This window comes from Triticum aestivum, chromosome 1B (genome assembly GCF_018294505.1).
Source record: "Triticum aestivum cultivar Chinese Spring chromosome 1B, IWGSC CS RefSeq v2.1, whole genome shotgun sequence".
Classification (NCBI taxonomy): domain Eukaryota; kingdom Viridiplantae; phylum Streptophyta; class Magnoliopsida; order Poales; family Poaceae; genus Triticum; species Triticum aestivum.
This window is the reverse complement of record NC_057795.1, coordinates 428,373,638-428,395,514: the sequence shown is the minus strand read 5'-3', so window position 1 is coordinate 428,395,514 and position 21,877 is coordinate 428,373,638.

The window sequence follows — 21,877 nt, the reverse complement described above, 5'->3', positions numbered from 1 at the left end:
TGCACAGAAGAATTACGTCCTGGAAGCACCGCTGGGTGCCAGGCCTGCCGCAGATGCTACTTATGACATTAAGAACGTCTGGCAGAGCAAAGTTTATGACTACTCAATAGTTCAGTGTTCCATGCTTTACGACTTAGAATCGGGACTTCAAATATGTTTTGAACATCATGGAGCATATGAGATGTTCCAAGAGTTGAAGTTAATATTTCAAGCAAATGCTCGAGTTGAGAGATATGAAGTCTCCAACAAGTTCTACAGCTGCAAAATGGAGGAGAATAGTTCTGTCAGTGAACACATATTCAAAATGTCTGGGTACCATAACCACTTGACTCAACTGGGAGTTAATCTTCCTGATGATAGTGTCATTGACAGAGTTCTTCAATCACTGCCGCCAAGCTATAAAGGCTTTGTGATGAACTATAATATGCAAGGGATGAACAAGACTATTCCTGAGCTCCTCGTGATGCTAAAGGCTGCGGAGGTAGAAATCAAGAAGGAGCATCAAGTGTTGATGGTCAACAAGACCACTAGTTTCAAGATAAAGGGCAAAGGGAAGAAGGGGAACTTCAAGAAGAACGGCAAAAAGGTTGCTGCTCAAGAGAAGAAACCCAAGTCTGGACCTAAGCCTGAAACTGAGTGCTTCTACTACAAAGGGACTAGTCACTGGAAGCGGAACTGCCCCAAGTATTTGGCAGATAAGTAGGATGGCAAAGTGAAAGGTATATTTGATATACATGTTATTGATGTGTACCTTACTAATGCTTGTAGTAGCGCCTGGGTATTTGATACTGATTCTGTTGCTCATATTTGCAACTCGAAACAGGGGCTATGGATTAAACAAAGATTGGCTAAGGACGAGGTGACAATGCGCGTGGGAAATGGTTCCAAGGTCGATGTGATCGCCGTCGGCACACTAGCGCTACATCTACCACAGGTATTAGTTTTAGACCTGAATAATTGTTATTTGGTGCCAGCGTTGAGCATGAACATTATATCTGGATCTTGTTTGATGCGAGACGGTTATTCATTTAAATCAGAGAATAATGGTTGTTCTATTTATATGAGTAATATCTTTTATGGTCATGCACCCTTGCTAAGTGGTCTATTTTTGTTGAATCTCGATAGTGATGAAACATATATTCATAATATTGAAGCCAAAAGATGCAAAGTTGATAATGATAGTGCAACTTATTTGTGGCATTGCCGTTTGGGTCATATCGGTGTAAAGCACATGAAGAAACTCCATGCTGATGGACTTTTGGAATCACTTGATTATGACTCACTTGGTGCTTGCGAACCGTGCCTTATGGGTAAGATGACTAAAACTCCGTTCTCCGGAACAATGGTTTGAGCTACTGACTTATATGGAATACATACCGATGTATGTGGTCCAATGAGTATTGAGGCTCGTGGCGGGTATCGTTATTGTCTTACCTTCACATATGATTTGAGCAGATATGGTTATATCTACTTAATGAAACATTTGAAAAGTTCAAAGAATTTCAGAGTGAAGTGGAAAATCATCATAACAAGAAAATAAAGTTTCTACGATCTGATCGTGGAGGAGAATATTTGAGTTACGAGTTTGGTCTTCATTTGGAACAACATGGGATAGTTTCACAGTTAATGCCACCTGGAACACCATAGCGAAATGGTGTGTTCGAACGTCATAACCATACTTTATTGGATATGGTGCGATCTATGATGTCTCTTACTGATTTACCGCTATCGTTTTGGGGTTATGCTTTAGAGACGGCTTGAAAGTACATGTAGTCCCCATGTGTGGTTTTGGTAATTAATGACAATCCTTATGGACTAATGTTTGCATTGAGATATATATTTGAAGGTTAGTCCCATTGGAATATGATTGAAGAATAATGGAAGACAACTCCTTTGAAGCAACAATTACATTGAGATGATCAAAATGAAGTTCATTGGAGTATCTTAAGGAGTGGCTCAGAGATATTATCATAATGGACTCATGTGTGAGTCATGATTGATCAAGTATTCAAGCAAGCTATTCAAGTGAAGAATTCAATATACCCTTCAAGACGTCAAGATTAAACATGGAGTAGAGATATAGGTTGACCAAGATGAAGCTCAAAGATCGAACTCTAAATGGTCAACACATGAGCGAAAAGTTAGGTGATTCTCATGGGCTCGCATCGAGAAAGAGATTTCAAGTGTCTATGAGAGGATGACATCAAGTATTGGTGATCATGGTTGACAAGGGCAAGTTCAAGATAACCATCCCAAAGGATTACATGCTTGAAGCTTGTGGATGATCACATGATGGAAAAGTGAAGATGAATACAAAGCAAAGCTTCCCCACATTGTGTATGGGGGAGAGACTTGAAGACTTCACCAATGTCTTGCCTTCATATTGAGCCAAGAAGAAACATCAACATCAAGCTCAAGTGACTGGCTCGTGTCAAAGGTATTAGTTCCTTTGACGTTAGTGTTGTGGAGTGATGACCACCAAAAAGAAACATATACACTCAAGAATGGATTCTCGATAGCTATGTAGTGTAGCTCTTTTATGATTCTTGAGTTATAGGGATCCCACACTATTAAGAGGGGATCAAAGGGGTTTGTGATGGATTTGCTCAAGTCAACATCTTCTTTACACAATTCCATTCCTATCCTATATACCAAACAAAATCCAAAGCCAAATAGGTTTCCCAAATATATGATAACACCTTTGCATATTTGGCATCCTCCATTTTGGTTGATCTTGGATGGTTCTCTATGTGAGGACCAGGGGTTTTTCCATAGCTTCAAAACGAGCCCAAGATCATCAAAATCGGAGTTCGTATGAAAAAGTTATGCATGTTTTACTTTCGGTATGTTGGCTGTTTTCTGCGGGGCCGGAAGTTCCGGGGGCCGGAAGTTCCGGGCAAGTTCCGGGGAAAGTTCTGGGTTAACCAGAGAGTTTGCACAGATCTGGTCCAAAGGGAGCCCGGAAGTTCCGGGACTCCCGGAAGTTCCGGGGGCCAGAAGTCTCGGACAAATTCCGGGCCAAGTTCCGGGCTAACCAGAAAGTTTGCACATATGTGTCTAATAGGGGGCCCGGAAGTTCCGGGCTTGCCCAGAAGTTCCAGGCTGCGTTTCTCTATGCGTAACGGGCAGATTTGGTGGGGCACTATATAAGGCACCCTTCTTCCCCATCGAGGATGAGCTTTTGCATCTGAGATTTCCCCATTCTTTTGAGCTCTATCCTCATCCCCCAAGCCTCAAAACTCCAATCCATTTCGGGGGAAACTATCCCATGGATCTAGGGTTCATTGGTTGACCTCCTCCATTGTTCCTCTCCTCTCCCATCCCTCCATAGCATTAGTTGCTTTTGGTGGGATTTGAGAGAGAGGGATTTGAGCCTTCTCGTGCTACACCCCGAAGAGATTTGTGAGAGTTCTTGAGAGAGATTTCATCCAAGCATACAACCACTTCTCCTCTCTCTTTTGACCAAAGCAATTTGTGATTTGAGCAAGTCTTGAGCATTTCCCCCTTGATCTTGTTACTCTTGGAGGTTGGAGACTCCTAGGCGGTAGGAGTGCTCCGGTGAGGTATCAACTTGTGATTTATCCCCCGGAAAGTTTGTGAAGGTTTGGAGGCCGCCTCAAGGTCTACCACTAGTGGTTGGGAATCACCTTCATGGTGATATCTCAAGGAGAATAGGGTGAGCCTTCATGGCGTTGGTGTGCCTTCGTGGTAACATCCACCTCTCTAACAGTGACTAGCTTTCCTCCAAGGAAGTGAACATCGGGATACATCCTCGTCTCCGTGACTTTGGTTATCCCTAACCCTAACTCCTTAATTGTGGTTTACTTTGGTCATTTGACCGTGCATTCACTATATCTTGTTGTCCTCATTATATTGTGGTGGTTCATTATATTGTGTTGGCCATTTCCTTGTAGAGATTATTTAGGCCTACACTTCATATTCCACAATTCATACTTGCTACTATTGATATACTTTGTGATTAGTGTGAATTGATAACTTGTGTCATACACTTCCATATATTGCGATATTGGTCAAGTAAGTTTGTGTAACTTACTTGAGTTTGCTTGTATCATTCAATCCCATATATTGCGATACAATTTGTGTAAGCTTGTATTGCTTACTTGTGGTTGTGTGTATTATTCATTTCCATATCTCGTGATATACATTGAGTAAGTTTGTGTGACTTACTTGTGCTTACCCATATCCTCGTTTTTCCCATCTTGTTTATGCTAAGTTGTTGGTGCACTTAGTGAGCCTAGTATATTTAGGATTTGTGATTGAAAAGTATCCGCTTAGTTTATTTCCGCATTAGGATATACCAAATCCGTAAAAGATTTTAAAACGCCTATTCACCCCCCCTCTAGGCGACATCGTGGTCCTTTCAATTGGTATCAGAGCTAGGTCTCTCCTTATTAGGCTTAACCACCTAGAGATTAACGATGTCGACTAGTGAACTAGTGCATGATGACACATTTGTTTTTAATGGCACAAATTACATTATATGGAGATTACACATGCTTTGTCACTTTCGGGCCACGAGTCCAAATGCTTTGCGGAGTGGTTGTAGGGAATTCAAATCTAAAGGATGGACAATCTCCATCACTTGATGATATGCATCTTGATTGTGAAGCTTTAAGTGTCATTCACCAAGCTATAACCTTCGAGGTGTTCAAGTCAATCTCGTCTTGTTCGTTGGCTCATGAGGCTTGGACCAAAATTGAAGATATATATGGTGTCGGGGAGGCTGATTCCACCAACACCTATGGGGACAGGGCCCCTTTCGGTTCGGTGAGGGGCGGAGGCCGCACAAAGAGTGGATCGAGGCAGAGCACGCGAGCGGTTTTTACCCAGCTTCGGGCCGCACGGATGCGTAAAACCCTACTGCTGCTTGTTTGTGTGTATTGAATTCTTGCTCAGGAGCGATGGACGCTGCCAGACTGAGCGTGGGAGTGTTTCTGGTGTTTCGAATGAGCCGAACTGGCCGAACCTCCGAACCCCCTCTACGTTGCACCTGGGCCTCCTTTTATACTTTCAAGGGGTCACCGACAGGTGGCAACATAGACTAGAAGGGTAAAAATGGAAAAGGATGCGGTAGGTGCAGCTACCGCTACTGTGGATACAGTGCACCCTACCTAACTCTGACGGCAGGGGACAAGGGCATTAAATGCCTGTCTGAGTTGCCTAAACAGTGCAAAAAGTGACCGTTAGGAGCGCCACCGTTTGCCACGATGGCCTTCTCTTCATCTCCGCTTGCCACCGTGTACCCCTAGCTGCACGGCCTCCTGCCACGTGTGCTTGGGAGAGTCCTAGAGCGACACGTTAGCAGGTGTGCTGGAGCGCGGGCACGAAGTGGCGGTTTCCCGTGGCAAGCTCTTTGCCACGGCCGTCGTCTTGTCGTGTTTGGGAGCTTGTTGCTCACCGGGCCTTGCTGGGACGCAGGACGCGTCGCGGCAAGCTTTCTTGGTATGCCTTGAGTGGCCTTCCCGGCAAGCTCCTCTTGCCGGGGTCTTGTCTCTTCCCGGCAAGATCCTCTTGCCGGGGCCTGGGTTGGCCTTCCCGGCAAGCTTCTCTTGCCGGGGCCTTGGTTGGCCTTCCCGGCAAGCTCCTCTTGCCGGGGCCTAGATTGAGTACTTTGTTCTTGAATGGTCTTCAAGGGAACCGCGGAGGGTCTTGGCGGTCACCCGGCAAGCCTTGCCGCGGGATGCTGCGACTGCCCGTGCAAGAGTTCGGGATACTAGGGTACCCCTACTCTAGTACACCGACAGGAGCCCCCGGGCCTGGGCCATACACGGTGCCGAGCGCTGTTGGGCCAGGCCCAAAACAGTGCACGGGCACGCGCGGCCTAGGTCACGCCGCATATCTCTCCGCTCCCACCACGCACGCCCAGAACGGCACGCGTCAAACGCGGCGTCGTGGGTGACGCGGGCGGCGTGCGCGGGGCTAAGCCCCTCGAGCATGCGTCAGGCCACGATGATGGGGACGGTTCACGCCCTCCTCCCTAAATGGAGGTAGGCGTGGGGGCGTGGTGCATTTACTGGACAAAGCCGATGCGCGGTTTTCGGGACGTCCACTCCCCGCGATCACGGGGCGGAGCGAGGCCGCCTCATCCGTCGCCTTGGTTCTGCATCTTCGCCACGCGGCTCCCATGCGCTTGGGGTCGCGGACGGTGGAAGTGGGAAACTGGGCCGTCGCGAGCAGAGGTAGCGGGTTGGCCTCGTCTCCCTGCTCTTCCCATGCCTTGATTCGCTGAGTGGGGCGGCCGAGCCCCCACCTCGCTCCTTTATAAAGAGCGGGAGGGGAGCATAGAAACCCGCACTCTCTCATCTCCTCCTTTCTTCAGCTTCAGCCCCCCTTTCTCTCATTCGCCATGGAGAAAGGGAATCCGGGCCCTTCATCGGTGGCGGCGAGGGTCGCCGCCAGACAGCGCATCCCTCCCTCTCCCGCGCTCGTGGTGGCAGAGCCAGCCACAAGGGGAAGAGGGAGGGGGCGAGGTCGCGGACGAGGTCGAGGACGAGGTCGAGGCGCTCGGGGAAGAGGCGGGCGGGGCGGCGCGCCAGCTTTGCCTCCGCCGGCGGCTCCTCCCCCCACGGCGGTCCATATAGGGGACGACCCTTGCGAGTTCTTCGTCAAGCTGCGTCGGGCGCCTCGTCGTCGCCTCCGGCTTCCAGCTCCGTTTGCGCGCGCGATGGAGTTGGACCCGCCCGAGACGCTGAGACTGCACATGAGGGGCTGTGGGATCAGCGGCACGCGAGTCCGCGTTGTATTCCCAGCCCCTAATGTGATGTATCTTGATCGAGGGTGGAAGACGTTCGCCCGTATCCACAGCCTGATGGAGGGATTTACCCTCCATTTTAAGTTGATGGAGGGCGATCTCCTCTCTGTCAAGGTCTTCGGGTGCTTCGGCACTCGGGCGAAGTGCTGCGTGGACAGCTCCTCCGATAGCGAAGACTCCTCCTCGAGCGAGAGTGACGAGGAGGAGAGCGACAGCGACGATGAGGGTAGCGGGCGGCGGAGTGGCGGGTCCGACTAGGCGTCGGGCGCCGCTTCGTGCGGCACCGGCGACCCCATCATCCGTGTCGCCGGCTTCTTGAACTCCCCGGGGTCGTCTTCTTAGGCGGCTGGCGTAGGGAGGCTGCGGAAGGGGAAGAGGGCTGGCGACAAGGCCGTCAGGTCGGAGTACGAGGGCGTGGTGCCCTCGACAGCGTGCTGACGTCCTGCCGCCCCATCTTCGAGCCCCGCTTCCAGCGCCGCCGTCGCCGTCCAGCCTTCGGACGGCCCCCGGGATGTTCTCTTGGTGTCTTCTGGCACCCGTAGCTCGCCTAGGCGCTCCTTTTGCCCTTTTCGCCTCCTTGACCTGCCTCCTGAAGAGAGGGACGGGAAAGGGATTACGGTCATCTTATCTTTTTAATTTGTAAGCCTTCGGGCCTTAGCTGTATCTAAAACTTGTAATCCTCTCTTTCATGTTTTTCATCCTCTATGGACTGTACCTGAGTGGGATGTTTTTTAATGAAAAGGGGATGCTTGCCGGGTTATTTGTCTCGCGGGTTGAACCCACGCCAAGGAGAAAATCCTTGGTATCCCTCGGACAGACATTTCATCTCCCGGCAACAGGCCCTGCCGCCTTCCCACGTCGCTCGACCTTTCTCACGCCTTTGGCGGAGGCGGGAACGAGGTGGGTGCGGTCTCCTCGTTTCATCCCTTTGCTGCCGCGACTACGACCAAACTTGGCCCCAGGAACGAGCCCCAGGGCCTAGAGTTGAGGGAGCACGGCAGTTTTCGGGAAGAAACGCGGTTTCGCATTCCCCAGTCCATAAGAGGATGCATGATGAGGGATGAAAGACTTATCTGATATTGCAGCCCCCGGCAACTCTGGTTTGCCGTGGACGATTCTTGGCATGGGCCATGGTTGTTGTTGCACTCCAAGGAGCTACAAACCCCCGAGCCTACTTCCATGGAAATTTTCTAGCAGAGAACTCTATAGATCTTGATGCCAGAGTGTTGCTTTGTTTCCTTTCTTGCTCCCGGCAAGGCTGTTGCCGGGAGGTCTTATGCTTCTCGCGGAGACTTTTGACGTTCTCGACGCCGGCTTCCGGCAAGCTCGTCGCCAGGAAGGCTTTTATCTTCAGCAGAGAACTTTGATGTTCTCGATGCCGGCTTCCGGCAAGCTTGTTGCCGAGAAGGCTTTTTATCTTCAGCAGAGAACTTTGACGTTCTCGATGCTGGCTTCCGGCAAGCTTGTTGCCGAGAAGGCTTTTATCTTCAGCAGAGAACTTTGACATTCTCGATGCTGGCTTCCGGCAAGCTTGTTGCCGAGAAGGCTTTTATCTTCAGCAGAGAACTTTGACGTTCTCGATGCTGGCTTCCGGCAAGCTTGTTGCCGAGAAGGCTTTTATCTTCAGCAGAGAACTTTGACGTTCTCGATGCTGGCTTCCGGCAAGCTTGTTGCCGAGAAGGCTTTTATCTTCAGCAGAGAACTTTGACGTTCTCGATGCTGGCTTCCGGCAAGCTTGTTGCCGAGAAGGCTTTTATCTTCAGCAGAGAACTTTGACGTTCTCGATGCTGGCTTCCGGCAAGCTTGTTGCCGAGAAGGCTTTTATCTTCAGTAGAGAACTTTGACGTACTCGATGCTGGCTTCCGGCAAGCTTGTTGCCAAGAAGGCTTATGGCGAAGAACTTCGTTGTTCTTGACACCAAGAAGATTGGTCCTAAGGGCGTTGCCAGCCCCCGGGCCATAACTGCGTTTAAACATGACAAGTGATTAGCATCTGAAGTGCACTTAACTCACTTGCAAATTTTGACTTCTGCTACATATTCCCTATGCCTGCCGGAATGCTTTCCGGTGCGTACGATCCAGCCGGCAGCGCTTGAGGGAACGGGCCCTTAGCGGCTATTTGGGAACGTCGCCTCCCGGAAAGGTTTACCTTCTTGATTCTAGCGCAACCGCACAAGTTGCCGAGCGGACTCGAGGCAACATGGAGCGCAACTAGCCCCGAGAAGGCTCCTTGGCATACAGGTCTATGCAGAAGTCTCAAACAAATAGTGCATGGTATCTTCCTATTCAACCTCTCTTTGTACGTCCACCCTACGCTTTTAGGGAACTTGTTAGCGCATGCACCTTAGCCGCGAGCGCTGATTGCGGGATATCAGCAGCCTGCTGGCGGTGCCGCTACCGACAAGAAACCTTGTCGCAACTAGTCGCAGCTCACTTAAGTTGTTGAGCGGACTCGAAACATAGTAAGGGCGCAACTAGCTACGAGTTGGTTCCTCCGCGCACATGTTTTCCATACAAAGAACAAGATCTCCGAGGCGGATAACCTTATATAGAAAGGAAATATCTAAAGTTTCGCATGACTTAGCTTTTCTGTCGCCGCACTGGCGTCGTTCTTTTGGTCGCCTGCTTCTTGGGAGCCATGACGATGAAGAACAGCTGAGCCTTGATGAGGACGGAATGGCAGCCGCCGAAGTCTTCTTCTTCGGTGGCATGTCGATGAAGAAGATGAAGATCTAGCTCGCGTGCACGCCGGATCGGGTTCGCACAATCTCGACGCCCCCTACCTGGTGCGCCAGAGATGTCGGGGAGGCTGATTCCACCAACACCTATGGGGACAGGGCCCCTTTCGGTTCGGTGAGGGGCGGAGGCCGCACAAAGAGCGGATCGAGGCAGAACACGCGAGCGGTTTTTACCCAGCTTCGGGCCGCACGGATGCGTAAAACCCTACTGCTGCTTGTTTGTGTGTATTGAATTCTTGCTCAGGAGCGATGGACGCTGCCAGACTGAGCGTGGGAGTGTTTCTGGTGTTTCGAATGAGCCGAACTGGCCAAACCTCCGAACCCCCTCTACGTTGCGTCTGGGCCTCCTTTTATACTTTCAAGGGGTCACCGATAGGTGGCAACATAGACTAGAAGGGTAAAAATGGAAAAGGATGCGGTAGGTGCAGCTACCGCTACTGTGGATACAGTGCACCCTACCTAACTCTGACGGCAGGGGACAAGGGCATTAAATGCCTGTCTGAGTTGCCTAAACAGTGCAAAAAGTGACCGTTAGGAGCGCCACCGTTTGCCACGATGGCCTTCTCTTCATCTCCGCTTGCCACCGCGTACCCCTAGCTGCACGGCCTCCTGCCACGTGTGCTTGGGAGAGTCCTAGAGCGACACGTTAGCAGGTGTGCTGGAGCGCGGGCACGAAGTGGGGGTTTCCCGCGGCAAGCTCCTTGTCGCGGCCGTAGTCTTGTCGTGTTTGGGAGCTTGTTGCTCACCGGGCCTTGCCGGGACGCAGGGCGCGTCGCGGCAAGCTTTCTTGGTATGCCTTGAGTGGCCTTCCCGGCAAGCTCCTCTTGCCGGGGTCTTGTCTCTTCCCGGCAAGATCCTCTTGCCGGGGCCTGGGTTGGCCTTCCCGGCAAGCTTCTCTTGCCGGGGCCTTGGTTGGCCTTCCCGGCAAGCTCCTCTTGCCGGGGCCTTGGCTTGAGTACTTTGTTCTTGAATGGTCTTCAAGGGAACCGCGGAGGGTCTTGGCGGTCACCCGGCAAGCCTTGCCGCGGGATGCTGCGACTGCCCATGCACGAGTTCGGGATACTAGGGTACCCCTACTCTAGTACACCGACATATGGTGGGTCCAATCTTGATGAAGACAATATTATTTTTGGAGAGTTAATGGAGGAGTTCTCCACATTTCTAAATCATGAAGAGCTCTCTATTGCTTCCAACTCCGATTACTTGCATAGCTCAACATCTTTCACTTCACCAACATGTGGCTTACCACAAGGTAATGACATGGTAAGTGAAGAAATATCTCGTGATGATGGTATTAAGATCTTCATTGATGATCTTGCTTATGTTGATACGAGTGATGTATCTTCTATTAACACGAGCATATCTAACACCGAAAACATCATACATTCTTGTGTAGAGAGTCCTTGCATATCATCTAATGATGCACTCATAAATTCGTGTGATGATATGTTTGGTCGTTTGTGTTGCCATATTCAAAATGTCATGATTCCCTCTAGTTCTCTTTGTGAAACTAACCATGTAGAGGAAATCAAGAAAAAAGAGGCACGCTTGGTTGATGAAGAACCCTCCTCTCCAAAAGAATCATCATCAACCCCTTGTGTTCACATGTGCCTCATGGCAAGAGGTAATGACGAGGTATCATCTTCTCTTAGTGATAATGATGATAGTTGTAATGAGGAAGATGATGAAGTCTTGACTCAAAATCTCTATGAGATTGGGAAAACTCTTCGTAGAGCTAAAAATAACACTTATAAAAGGCTCCAAGATGTTCTTGCTTGCTTTAAAAAACGTAACGACTTATTCCTTTACGAGCAAGCAAAAGTGAACAACTTGAACATGAACTTGCTATGGCTCATCAATGTCTTAGTGACTTGAGGTCTTTAAAAGAAGAGATTGAAGTTACTCATTGTAAACTTAAAGAGGATTTTGATCACCTTGACCTTGACTACAAGAAGGTCAAAGGAGAGCTCACCAAACTCTCTAAGTCTCATGAGGAACTTCAAGCTACTCATGCGGAGTCTCTAGCCTCTACATGCTCCTCTCATATTAATAATGATGCTTGTGCTACTAACTCTATCTTGTGTGAAGCATCGATATTAAAAGAAAATGTTGAGCTAAGGACTCAACTTGATTTGCTAACTAGCAATTATGGGAAATTGGGAGAAAGTCATAAAAAGCTCTCAGGCACTCATGAGGATCTTCTAATCTCTCACGATGAGTTAAAGTTAGCTCATGAGGCTATGGTCACCAAGGAAAATAAAGAGCTCAAGGCCCAAGTCACTAGTTTGAAGAAAGACTTGGAAAAATGTTGTGATAATATCTTGAGTGTGCAAAAGGACCCTCAAGACAAAATAGGACTTGATTTCATCTCCAACAAGAATAAGTCCAAGAACAAGAAGAAGGGACAAGATCAAGTCAAGAATTCGGCCAACATTACTTGCTTCAAGTGCAAGAATGTTGGACACCATGTGAGATCTTGTCCATTGAAGAAGAAGGCTTCAAATGTGAAGCATCAAGGGAAGTGGCTTCAAGTTCAATATCAAGATAATGAAAGGCCTCTTCCCATGCCTAACCAAGATAATGCTCTCCAAGTTGAAAAGGTAAAGAAGAAGAGAAAGGGGAGCACATGTTGCTATATTTGCCGTAAGAAGGGACACATAGCTTCATCTTGTCCCAACGGTAACATATCTAAGCCTCCTATAGTCAATAATCATTATTCGCTAAGGAAGGATATTGTTGGCAATGTGTTTGCCAAGTTTGTGGGTTCCCAAAGAAGTTTGAAAGTGGACAAGACCATTTGGGTTGCCAAGCCTATTGTTACTAACTTCTTAGGACCCAACTTGGTTGGGGACCATCAACCTCAAACTTGATCAGTAGGTGTGTGGAGGGCATTGGAGACTTGGCTACTTCAGGAAGAAAATCTATTTTCACCATATGTTATGGTTAATGCCAAGTCAAGTGGATTATCATCATATCTATCAATCCAATACTCCTATTTGTGGTAACTTGTACTTGCATTGTTTCCATTGAAAGTCACTATGTCCCTTGCATGTTTAGGTTTTGTACCTAGCATGTGCTTGTATAGTTGTGCTTCCTAGTATGCTTGATTTGTGTTATCTAGCATTTGTAGGTTGCAACGCACTTCATATATTTGTGTGTGTGGTTTCAAGCCTTTATTGCTTCATTAGTTGAATCTTCCTTGGCTCTTTTGAGATATTTACGGATATCACAAACCTTAAATGTGTATGTATGTGGGATACCACCTAGTATTGTTAGTGCAATATTATCTAGTTACTATGTGGTATGTAAAGCTTATTTGAAACTCAAATTCTCTCCATTAATTATCCTTAGTTAGGTTTTATTTGCTTCTTGTGGATAATACATGGATCATCATATTATGGGGGAGTGATATGCTTTGTGCATATCACAATCCTTGTTAATATGAACAATTGAGGGATGCCACTTAGAATTTATATTTGAGATTATCTTATATCTCCGTGGCACGCAATGTCTTGTTTACGTATGGCATTCTTGTGCGGTTTTGCCCATGGTTATCTTTAAAATCATATTTGGAAAATCATTTGATTAAAGCTATTCCAATTATTGCTTTGCATGATGATCTATCTAGTTGGAATGTTAATATTATGCTATCCAAGCATTATGTTTATTTCTAAACTCTCATGTTATGCTTGTGTTAGTATAGATGATCATGTACTTATTTGGTTTCTACACCGGATGATAACCCGAAATACCATTTTGTTCGAATTCATCTTATTGCTCTATATGAGAGTTTGTTATCTCATTGTTTATAGTGTCATATATCTACTTGAGTGAGATATTCCTATGAGTATGTGTGCAATGCATATCTTATATGCTCATTGTTTTTTTTTCTTGGTTCATATGTTGAACTTTGTGTGCTATCATATGTGATTTGTCACTTTGATTCATTTTGGACAACATAAATGACTAGTAATGTTATTGGAAGTATTAACGGTTATGTGGTCATTTTCCCAATTTGTATCTCCCTGGATTTCGGTAGGCTTGTACATGCATATTTACTATGTGTAAATTCACATGCCTTGTTTGCCTTATTTGATCCAATATATATATGTTAAATCCATCAAATTCTTAATAGCTAAGATGTGCATGAAATTCAAATTCATATCAATATGCACATATTTAAGTGGTTTTACCCTATGTGTTGTAGTTATGCTAACTACTTCGGACCCAATAAGTTTGGGGACCATATTGTACTTAAAATGCGTTAGGTACATTTGAGAAGCATTGGGTGCTTGGCTTATTCATGAAGGTGGTGGCACTATGAGGAAATTAGAGCCAAGCTTGGACATTTTATTGATCTACGACTTCATACCAATGCTATCTCGGTAACAAGTATTTACTTCATGCATATATATAGAGATGGGGTCAACCTTGTGTAGGTTGCATCATGGCATGAATTTCTTGACTCGATCCTGTGATACTTGTTTCCTTTCTGAAAGCATCCCAACATGATCTCTTGTTGCTAGTTATGATGTCTTTGATGGTTGTGTGTTTGGAGTTCATTAATATACAATAAGATTATATTAAGCCACCTGCTATGCTTTCAAGCAAAGATCTCATTGGTATATTTTATGACTCCTGTTTGGATACCTTATTCTTTCCTTTTGTAACTATTTTATGTGTACATCCTTCTTTGTGGATATCATCTACCTAGAATCTTATACACGTGAGAGAAGTTGCATCTCTAGTTGATATCCCTATTTTGTCACGTCCACCATTTAATCCACTTTTTATATCTTTTTGGTGGCTCCATGGAAGCATTTGTTGTATGAGTGCATGTCTTACCTCTTTGCATCTTAGTGCACTCATGTTTGGTGAAGATTGTTGTCCTCATGTTTGTCTTGACAAGCCTATTATTTCCTATCTTCATCATGGGTTGTCACAAGCTTTGATTTTTAGTTTGCTATTAGTGATCTTGTGAACCCATTTTCTTGATGTGTGTGTGACCTTCTTAACTTCGTTTGTGTGGGAAGGACATGTCTTGCACCTTGTATCTCATTTACTCAAGGCTATGTTGATGTTTAATTCTCATCCTTATACTAGTCTTCTCAAGTGCTTTGACGTGACTCACACACATCATTTTGGTTGTGCTATTCTTAGGTTGCCTCATTTACATGTTGCTCAACCATATGTTTGTTGCAAATGCTAGGCTTATTTTCTTATCTATGCCCGCTTGAAATTGTTTTGTGTTTCTATTGATTTTGGGGGAGTGATGATCCTATTTTCTGCACTTGCATCCAAATACAAAAAAATTAAATAGTGCACAAATCATGGGGAGCTTCTCTATTTTCCTTAGAACACTCCTTTGCCCAAATCATAATATTCTTTTATCCTTTTGGCTTATCGGATCTTTTGATTGCTTGCTTCACTTTGTGTTATGCAAATGAGATCAATTTGTGCCATGTGCTTTGTGCCATGTGCCTTGCTATTATGACTAGGTTTCAGTTGTATAATAATGGATTCGCTTGTGTATATCATGTTCTTATCAATTGCGTCTATTTTGTGTATGCAAAGTTTCTTTGTGGATACATATCATGATTATGATTGGACACTCAGAAATTTTTCTACATGAGAAAGTTCATATCTTTCCTTGATATCATTTATTCCTTGCTGGCCACTTTGTTTGTTTCCTCTTATTCTTATGGTAGCTTCGGTAAGAGGTTGTGTCGTGAGTGCTTGTATGTTTGACATATAATCTTGCACACTCATGTGTTTTGATTGTTTTCCTCTCATGTCTAATGCTTGTTTTCATATCTTCATATCTGGTTGCATTCTATAGATTCTGAGCTCCTCAAATTTTTAATTATTGTATATGTGCATTTGCGTTCACTCACATTTTGTGATATGCACACATCAAGGAGGAACTCATACTATATTGGTCTTCTAGATGTTTTGTCTTCCATTTTGGCATTTGTTGCCAATGGGGGAGAAGTTTAGAGGGTTTAAGATAAATATCTTTTGAAGTTCTTGCTGTCATTCATGCATATCCACCCTAGTTATATATGCTTGTTGCATGAATGAATATATATATATATATAAAACTCCAACTAGACACATGCATATATTGTGGGGGAGCTTGCTCTATATATTGAGGTCTTACTAACATCAAATGCTTGTGTAGTGTTTTGATGTTAGTACAACCGGTTTTGATAAACATCAAGTTTGTTTGTGATAATTAATGCTATCAACGTCACCACAAGTATACAATTTATTCTAGAAAAAGTGTGTGCTTGTGTAAAAATTCATTATATAAACCCTCTTGTTGAGATTGTCATCAATTACCAAAATGGGGGAGATTGAAAGTACATGTAGTCCCCATGTGTGGTTTTGGTAATTAATGACAATCCTTATGGACTAATGTTTGCATTGAGATATATATTTGAAGGTTAGTCCCATTGGAATATGATTGAAGAATAATGGAAGACAACTCCTTTGAAGCAACAATTACATTGAGATGATCAAAATGAAGTTCATTGGAGTATCTTAAGGAGTGGCTCAGAGATATTATCATAATGGACTCATGTGTGAGTCATGATTGATCAAGTATTCAAGCAAGCTATTCAAGTGAAGAATTCAATATACCCTTCAAGACATCAAGATTAAACATGGAGTAGAGATATAGGTTGACCAAGATGAAGCTCAAAGATCGAACTCTAAATGGTCAACACACGAGCGAAAGGTTAGGTGATTCTCATGGGCTCGCATCGAGAAAGAGATTTCAAGTGTCTATGAGAGGATGACATCAAGTATTGGTGATCATGGTTGACAAGGGCAAGTTCAAGATAACCATCCCAAAGGATTCCATGCTTGAAGCTTGTGGATGGTCACATGATGGACAAGTGAAGATGAATACAAAGCAAAGCTTCCCCACATTGTGTATGGGGGAGAGACTTGAAGACTTCACCAATGTCTTGCCTTCATATTGAGCCAAGAAGAAACATCAACATCAAGCTCAAGTGACCGGCTCGTGTCAAAGGTATTAGTTCCTTTGACGTTAGTGTTGTGGAGTGATGACCATAAAAACGAAACATATACACTCAAGAATGGATTCTCGATAGCTATGTAGTGTAGCTCTTTCATGATTCTTGAGTTATAGGGATCCCACACTATTAAGAGGAGATCAAAGGGGTTTGTGATGGATTTGCTCAAATCAACATCTTCTTTACACAATTCCACTCCTATCCTATATACCAAACAAAATCCAAAGCCAAATAGGTTTCCCAAATATATGATAACACCTTTGCATATTTGGAATCCTCCATTTTGGTTGATCTTGGATGGTTCTCTATGTGAGGACCTGGGGTTTTTCCATAGCTTCAAAATGAGCCCAAGATCATCAAAATCGGAGTTCGTATGAAAAAGTTATGCATGTTTTACTTTCGGTATGCTGGTTGTTTTCTGCGGGGACGGAAGTTCCGGGCAGCCCGGAAGTTCCGGGGGCCGGAAGTTCCGGGCAAGTTCCGGGTTAACCAGAGATTTTGCACAGATCTGGTCCAAAGGGAGCCCAGAAGTTCCGGGACTCCCGGAAGTTCCGGGGGCCAGAAGTTCCGGACAAATTCCGGGCCAAGTTCCGGGCTAACCAGAAAGTTTGCACATATGTGTCTAATAGGGGGCCCGGAAGTTTCGGGCTTGCCCAGAAGTTCCGGGCTGCGTTTCTCTGTGCTTAACGAGCAGATTTGGTGGGGCACTATATAAGGCACCCTTCTTCCCCATCGAGGATGAGCTTTTGCATCTGAGATTTCCCCATTCTTTTGAGCTCTATCCTCATCCCCCAAGCCTCAAAACTCCAATCCATTTGGGGGGAAACTATCCCATGGATCTAGGGTTCATTGGTTGACCTCCTCCATTGTTCCTCTCCTCTCCCATCCCTCCATAGCATTAGTTGCTTTTGGTGGGATTTGAGAGAGAGGGATTTGAGCCTTCTCGTGCTACACCCCGAAGAGATTTGTGAGAGTTCTTGAGAGAGATTTCATCCAAGCATACAACCACTTCTCCTCTCTCTTTTGACGAAAGCAATTTGTGATTTGAGCAAGTCTTGAGCATTTCCCCCTTGATCTTGTTACTCTTGGAGGTTGGAGACTCCTAGGCGGTAGGAGTGCTCCGGTGAGGAATCAACTTGTGATTTGTCCCCCGGAATGTTTGTGAAGGTTTGGAGGCCGCCTCAAGGTCTACCACTAGTGGTCGGGAATCGCCTTCATGGTGATATCTCAAGGAGAATAGGGTGAGCCTTCGTGGTAACATCCACCTCTCTAACGGTGACTAGCTTCCCTCCAAGGAAGTGAACATCGGGATACATCCTCGTCTCCGTGACTTTGGTTATCCCTAACCCTAACTCCTTACTTGTGGTTTACTTTGGTCATTTGACCGTGCATTCACTATATCTTGTTGTCCTCATTATATTGTGGTGGTTCATTATATTGTGTTGGCCATTTCCTTGTAGAGATTATTTAGGCCTACACTTCATATTCCACAATTCATACTTGCTAATATTGATATACTTTGTGATTAGTGTGAATTGATAACTTGTGTCATACACTTCCATATATTGCGATATTGCTCAAGTAAGTTTGTGTAACTTACTTGAGTTTGCTTGTATCATTCAATCCCATATACTGTGATACAATTTGTGTAAGCTTGTATTGCTTACTTGTGCTTGTGTGTATTATTCATTTCCATATCTCGTGATATACATTGAGTAAGTTTGTGTGACTTACTTGTGCTTACTCATATCCTCGTTGTTCCCATCTTGTTTATGCTAAGTTGTTGGTGCACTTAGTGAGCCTAGTATATTTAGGATTTGTGATTGAAAAGTATCCGCTTAGTTTATTTCCGCATTAGGATATAGCCAAATCCGTAAAAGATTTTAAAACGCCTATTCACCCCCCCCCCTCTAGGCGACATCGTGGTCCTTTTAGCATTCGCTTTAAATAGGGCACCATCAAAATCCATTGAGACGACGCCTTATGAACTGTGGTTTGGCAAGAAACCAAAGTTGTCGTTTCTTAAAGTTTAGGGCTACGATGCTTTTGTGAAAAAGCTTCAACCTGATAAGCTCGAACCCAAATCGGAGAAGTGTGTCTTCATAGGATACCCAAAGGAAACTGTTGGGTACACCTTCTATCACAGATCCAAAGGCAAAATCTTTGTTGCTAAGAATGGATCCTTTCTAGAGAAGGAGTTTCTCTCGAAAGAAGTGAGTGGGAGGAAAGTAGAACTTGATGAGGTAATTGTACCTTATCCCTTATTGGAAATTAGTTCATCACAGAAATCAGTTCCAGTGATCCCTACACCAATTAGTGAGGAAGATTAATGATGATGATCATGAAACTTCAGATCAAGTTACTACCGAACCTTGTATGTCTTCCAGAGTAAGATACGCACCAGAATGGTACATTAATCCTATTCTAGAAGTCTTGTTACTAGACCATGATGAACCTACGAACTATGAGGAAGCGATGATGAGCTTAGATTCCGCGAAATGGCTTGAGGCCATGAAATATGAGATGGGATCCATGTATGAGAACAATGTGTGGACTTTGGTAGATTTGCCCGATGATCGACAAGCCATAGAAAATAAATGGATCTTTAAGAAGAAGACCGGCGCAGACGGTAATGTTACTGTTTACAAAGCTCGACTTATTGCAAAAGGTTTTCAACAAGTTCAAGTAGTTGACTATGATGAGACTTTCTCACTTGTAGCGATGCTTAAGTCTGTCCGAATCATGTTAGCGATTGCCGCATTTTATGATTATGAAATTTGGCAAATGGATGTCAAAACTGCATTCCTGAATGGATTTCTAGAAGAAGAGTTGTGTATGATGCAACCAAAAGGTTTTGTCGATCCAAAGGGTGCTAACAAAGTATGCAAGCTTCAGTGATCCATTTATGGACTGGTGCAAGCCTCTCGGAGTTGGAATAAACCAAAGCATATGGTTTTAGACAGACTTTTGGAGAAGTCTGTATTTACAAGAAAGTGAGTGGGAGCTTTGTAGCATTTTTGATATTATATGTGGATGACATATTGTTGATCAGAAATGATATAGAATTTCTGGATAGCATAAAGGGCTACTTGAATAAGAGTTTTTCTATGAAAGACCTCGGAGAAGCTGCTTACATATTGGGCATCAAGATCTATAGAGATATATCAAGACGCTTAATTGGACTTTCACAAAGCACATACCTTTAAAGTTTTGAAGAAGTTCAAAATGGATCAGTCAAAGAACATCCCGAAATTGAGTCAGACTCAATGCCCAACCCCTGTAGAAGATAGAGAAAATGAAAGTCATTCCCTATGCTTCACCCATAGGTTCTATCATGTATGCAATGTTGTGTACCGACCTGGTGTGTGCCTTCTATAAGCTAGCAGGGAGGTACCAAAGTAATCCCAGAGTGGAACACTGGACAGCGGCCAAGAACATCCCGAAATACCTGAAAAGGACTAAGGATATGTTTCTTGTTTATGGAGGTGAAAAAGAGCTCGTCGTAAACGGTTACGTTGATGCAAGCTTTGACAGTGATCCGGATGACTCTAAGTCGTAAACCAGATACGTATTTTTATTGGATGGAGGAGCTTTCAGTTGGTGCAGTTCCAAGCAAAGCGTCGTGGGGGGATCTACGTGTGAAGCAGAGTACATTGCTGCTTCGAAAGCATCAAATGAAGGAGTTTGGATGAAGGAGTTCATATCCTTTCTAGGTGTCATACCTAGTGCATCGGGTCCAATGAAAATCTTTTGTGACAATACTAGTGCAATTGCCTTGACAAAGGAATCCAGATTTCACAAGAGAACCAAGCACATCAAGAGACGCTTCAATTCCATCCGTCATCAAGTTTCGGAGGGGGACATAGAGATTTGCAAGATACACATGTATTTGAATGTTGCAGACCCGTTGACTAAGCCTCTTCCACGAGCAAAACATGATCAACACCAATGCTCCATGGGTGTTAGAATCATTACTATGTAATCTAGATTATTGACTCTAGTGCAAGTGGGAGACTGAAGGAAATATGCCCTAGAGGCAATAATAAAGTTATTATTTATTTCCTTATTTCATGATAAATGTTTATTGTTCATGCTAGAATTGTATTAATCGGAAACTTAGTACATGTGTGAATACATAGACAAAATATATTATCCCTAGTATGCCTCTACTTGACTAGCTCGTTAATCAAAGATGGTTATGTTTCCTAACCATAGATATGTGTTGTCATTTGATGAACGGGATCACATCATTAGGAGAAGGATGTGATGGACATGACCCATCCGTTAGCTTAGCATTATGACGTGATAGTTTCATTGCTACTTCTTTCTTCATGACTTAACCAAGTTCCTCAGACTATGAGATTATGCAACTCCCGAATACCGGAGGAACACTTTGTGTGCTACCAGACGTCACAATGTAAATGGTTGATTATAAAGGTGCTCTACAGATGTCTCCGAAGGTGTTTGTTGGGTTGGCATAGATCAAGATTAGGATTTGTCACTCCGTGTTTCGGAGAGGTATCTCCGGGCCCTCTCGGTAATACTCATCACTATAAGCCTTGCAAGCATTGTGTAACGCCCACGATGCGGCTATATCTCCCACGTGTCGAGGCACGACTTAGAGGCATAACCGCATTGTGGTTTTGTCGCAAGAAGGGTCATCTTCACACAATCCCATGTAATGAACAAGAAAGGGATAAATGGAGGGTTGGCTTACAATCGCCACTTCACACAATGAACAAATAATTCATACATCATTCAAATTACACACATAGGTCCGACTATGAAACCAAAAGAAAAGAAGACAACCCCAAATGCTAGATTCCCGATCGTCCCAACTGGGCTCCACTACTGATCATCCGGAAAAGACACGTAGTAATGGCAAAGGACCTCGTCGAACTCCCGCTTGAGTTCGGTAGCATCGCCTGCACTGGTATCATCGGCACCTGCAACTGTTTGGTAGTATCTTGTGAGTCACGAGGACTCAGCAATCTCAAAACCCGCGAGATCAAGACTATTTAAGTTTATGGGGAGGATAAGGTGATGAGGTGAAGTTGCAGCAAGCGCTAAGAAAAATATGGTGGCTAAATACGAGTACAAGAGTAAGGAGAGAAACTACGCAACGGTCGTCATCTAGAAGTGATCAAGAAGTGATCCTGAAGACTACTTACTTTCAAACATAACCCGAACCGTGTTCACATCCCGGACTCTGCCGAAAAGAGACCATCACGGCTACACACACGGTTGGCGCATTTTAATTAAGTCAAGTGTCGAGTTCTCTACAACAAGATATTAAAAACTCCCATATGTCACATAACCGCGGGCATG